Source organism: Notolepis coatsorum, assembly GCF_963971535.1.
Source record: "Notolepis coatsorum genome assembly, chromosome: 1".
NCBI lineage: Eukaryota > Metazoa > Chordata > Actinopteri > Aulopiformes > Paralepididae > Notolepis > Notolepis coatsorum.
The window spans coordinates 34,856,125-34,861,124 of record NC_140165.1 but is presented as its reverse complement, the minus strand read 5'-3'; the positions used below and the strand labels follow the sequence as shown (position 1 = coordinate 34,861,124).

At 45.3% G+C, this 5,000-nt stretch overlaps 1 protein-coding gene across 1 annotated transcript in view; it reads right to left on the bottom strand.

The window, feature by feature from the left end:
• Positions 1-5,000, bottom strand: part of LOC311230331 (uncharacterized protein) — a gene marked incomplete at its 3' end in the record, with an annotated part of 58,048 nt that overhangs the window by 49,792 nt on the left and 3,256 nt on the right.

Genomic DNA, 5,000 nt, shown 5'->3' with positions numbered 1-5,000 from the left:
GTGCAACAACACCTATTTTTATTAAACCTATAGACAAAACCTAATATCAACTTTGAACGCAATTCCATGAATACCTGCGAATGTAGGCTATGGACGGTTCCATCTAAACGGACCCACGTTTATTTCCTGTTGCAATGTTAGCTGATGCAATAGTTGACAGGAAGTACACTTGGGTTGAGACTGATCTATAGCTCAGTGAGCCATAGCCCTACCAGAATTCAGGGGGGTCAAAAAAGAAATGCTGTAGCCTATATTTACATATAACTGCATATTTTTTGCTTCCCTGCAATTTATATCAGTGACATTTTCTTCCTTCCATATGAGGCATGAAACCAATCCATAAGAGGTGGATTTGAATTGTATTTACACACTGGAATATTACTCCAAGTCGGGTATGTATGTCAACATATATATTGCAATTAAAAGAACTACCTGCGGAGCAACCATTTGGATAGTCTATTGTTTACGTTTCAGTTGAGCTGAACCAGGGCGGCACACAGAAGAAATGTGGCTGGAGTTTTAATGACAGGAGGAAAACGCTTGGTAAGTCCTTTTTAAATATAGCGTAATCAAGTCATACTCACTAGCGTGTACACAAGTTCTATCCATTATTTTGTTGCAGGTGAGTGTAGCTAGCGTATAGCATTACCTGAATAATTATAACCTCCTAGGGAACCTGCCGCCTTCTTCATTTGAACAACCAGCCTTCCTGGATGGCCTTGTACTCCTTCTGTCCCGACGCCAAACATCCATGTCAAAGGATATTAATCCTTTGATTCATTTTGCGGCCATTTATGGATAGAATCAGACGCGGCTGCGTGATTTTTTTTCCGTAGCCACATTTCTCGGAGATGCTCTCTGATTGGCACTGACTGACGCTCTCTGATTGGCCACTGATGCGTTTGCCCAATTGCGTGACGAGCTGTGTCTTTGCCCATTTCCACGTCAAACAGCCTGCAAACTACCTGGCTTTCTATCGCCATGCTCTAAGACAAACTCTAACCTTAACCAACTTCGAAAGAGTGCCTAAGCTTAACCAGTGTAGAAACAGGCGTCGGCCAATCAGAGAGCGTCTCCGAGAAATGCGGCTACGGTTAAAAAAGCATGCGGCACGGCTACTGGTCCAGTCGCTAGTTTATGATGGCAGTACAATAAATGTAGGCTCTCAACTCAATTGAAAAGGAGTACAAAAATAAACAACTTTAACAAACAGAGACTGGCCCAGAGTCATGTTCCATGGTGCCCGCTCCGAGGAATATCAAATGCCAAAGTCTGCTGAGAACAGCCTTTTTTCTCTGCTTGGGTGGAATTGGCGGTTTTCTTCCTCCAAAATACGACGAGGCTTAAAACCAGTACGAGGGTCATTTCTTTCGGGGCCACTGTCCCAGTTTGCACAATGGCCACCAGCGTCTTTCGCCAGCTGCGCGTCTGGGATGCGTGTGCTCTTTGTGTTCAGCGGCCGCACGCACACAGCTGTTGTTGCACGTGCTTTTAACAAAAGTAAACCGCACAAGGCTACAGTGTTTTTGAAAAATATATTCAAATATGTTCTAAATAAAACAAATACATTATTTGTATTAGTTTTTCCCGTTATTATATTTCTCCACGGAATACTTCACAACTATAACAGTTTTAAACATGCATTTTGTTGCATTCAAGGAGCGTCCTATTACTATATATATAATATAGTTATATATATATACAATATAATATATAATGATATTTTCTTTGTATTTTTGGGCCTCCATGGAAGCTTTTCCCCGCTGTTTTTGTGGGTATGAAATACATTATATCATTCAGCACATGGACCACATTCGTGGTTGAATATCAATTCATGTCCATATAAATCACAAACGGGCATAAAATCATAAAGGCAGACAGACATTCAGACACTGATAAATATGCATGAAAGGACACACACACAAATGAATAGAGACACATACACAGTCACACCGCCACATTGGATTAGATAAACAGAAAGAAAGCTACACTCACGTATAGGCCAACGGTATAGTAAAATATCCATACCTTCATATTCAGTATACCTCCTAGCCTTAGCATGCGCACACACATGCTGCAGCCATAACAACATAGTGAAGCCTCTACTGTATTCATTCTACTCTATTCATCTATTGCATTGTTGTCTTGACAGTTGCAATGGGCAAGATGTTGACATTATTCAAAGTGCCATTTTCTGCACAAAGCCACAGTGCATCACACACACACACACACTCACGCCTACACACGCACACACACACACACACACACACACACACACACACACACACACACGAACACACACACACAAGAATGCACGCACGCAGGCAGACACATGCACACACACACACACACGAACACACACACACACACAAGAATGCACGCACGCAGGCAGACACATGCACACACACGCCTACACACACATGCACATGCACATGCACACACACACACACACACACACACACACACAATAATGCACACACGCAGGCAGACACATGCACACACACGCCTACACACACATGCACATGCACACACATGCACATGCACACACACACACACACGCACGCACGCACGCACACACACACACACACACACACACACACATACACACGCACACACACACACGCACACACACACACCACAAATGTCAAAAGGAAATGGGATTGTTCGTCAATCAGACCGCAGAGAGGTTTTTGAAAAGCTACTTTAATCCTTTTACTGCAGGCGGTTAACTCTTTCACTACCACACTACAGACGGTTAACTCTTTCACTACCACACTACAGGCGGTTAACCCTTTCACTACCACACTACATACGGTTAACCCTTTCACTGCCACACTACATACAGTTAACCATTTCACTACCACACTACAGAAAGTTAACCCTTTCACTACCACACTACATAACGTTAACCCTTTCACTACCCGATTACAGAAGGTTAACCATTGCACTACCACATGACAGACGGTTAACCCTTTCACTACCACACTACAGCCAATTAATCCTTTCACTACGACACTACAGAAAGTTAACCCTTTCACTACCACTACATAACGTTAACCCTTTCACTACCACACTACATAAGGTTAACCATTTCACTAGCACACGACAGACGGTTAACCCTTTCACTACCACACTACAGAAGGTTAACCCTTTCACTACCACACTACCGAAGGTTAACCATTTCACTACCAAACTACAGAAGGTTAACCCACCACACTACAGAAGGTTAACCCTTCTGTAGTGTGGTAGTGAAAGGGTTAACCTTTGTGCTCCAACCTCGTTCTCTCTCTTCGGCTACTTACTGTAACGCAGCGTCTAATGAACACATTACTGCAGTCCTCTCTCGCCCCGCGTTCAACACAAACGTTTACTGCACACGCAGCACTAATGCTTCATGGAGGAACACAAAGACTAGCATAGCTCCCTCACCTGCAACCATTCAGAAAAGACCTGCTGGGAAATGTTAATCCATGTCTTAGTGCAGCGGAGCCTCACTCTACAAGCTATCACTCTGACTGTCTCGTGGGCTGTCCGCGAGAAAAAAGGGAATACTTATCTACTCAACGAAAATTGTGTGTGTGTTTCTGCTGTGATAGGTCGTCAGACTTCTTACACTTAAATGTCTTTGAAACTATGCCGCACCTCTGAAATACTACCACATTTAACCTCTTGAAATATCTGACACGTATGTGTGCGTTGTTTAATTGGTGGGTTCAAATAAAGTATTTAGTGACCTCTGACATATTTGAATCTTTATATGTGCATAAGTTCATTGGTGGGTTCAAGTATTTAAAGGGGAACACCTTATTAAATTAAACATTTGAATATGTTATTTCCTTGGCCTGAGACAGTTCAATCAATATTTGTGAACATGAGCTACTTTCTCCCAAAGCCAGAAACCAGAGAAGTAAGAATGAAACGTGTGATGTCACCAGGTATAAAGTCTGGAGCTGCTCCATACACAAATATTTTTGTACTGTCTTGGACCAGTATAATAACATGTGACCAGGACTTTGTTGAGTGGGCGGGGCCTGTGGCTGGAAACAACCTGGATGACTACACAGACACTGTGACATCCTTCATCAGCCTCTGCGAGGAGGTGTGTGTCCCCCTCCGCACTAGGAAGATCTACAACAACAACAAGCCCTGGTTTTCAGCTCAACTCAGGCGGCTGAGGTCGGAGAAGGAGGTGGCCAGGCTCAGTGGTGATGCTCATCGGTTCAGGCAGGCCAAGTACAAATTCGCCAAAGAGGTGAGGGAGGCGAAACTTCGCTTCTCAGAGAAACTGCGGCAGCAGCTCTCTGAGGGGAATTCCTCCTCCGTTTGGAAAGGCCTCAAGACCATTACAAACTATAAGCCGAAGTCACCACAGGCGCCTGATAACCTCCCCCTGGCGAACGAGCTAAACACATTTTACTGTAGGTTTGAGAAAGAGGTTCCCCCCCGCCCTCTTCCTTCACCCACTCGGTCACAACCTCCATCCCCCCACCCCAGTGGGCCCCCCCCCTCCCCTCTCTCTGTCAGTGTGAGAGAGGTGAAACGGCTGTTTTCTAGTCAGAATCCCCGGAAGGCAGCCGGCCCGGACTCTGTCTCCCCCTCTGCCCTGAAGCACTGTGCTGACCAGCTCGCACCGGTGTTTACCACCATTTTTTATGCATCGCTGGAGCTGTGTCACGTCCCAGCATGCTTCAAGGCCTCAACCATCATCCCCGTCCCCAAGAAGGCCAAGGTCACGGGCCTTAATGACTACAGACCTGTCGCCCTGACCTCTGTGGTCATGAAGGTCCTGGAGCGCTTTGTCCTGGCCCACCTGAAGCTCATTACTGATCCTGTGCTGGACCCGCTGCAGTTCGCGTACAGAGCCAACAGATCCACAGAGGATGCTGTGAACATGGCTCTGCACTACACACTGGAACATCTGGACTACGCGGGCAACTATGTCAGGATATTGTATGTGGACTTCAGCTCGGCCTTCAACACCATCCTTCCACCCATCCTGG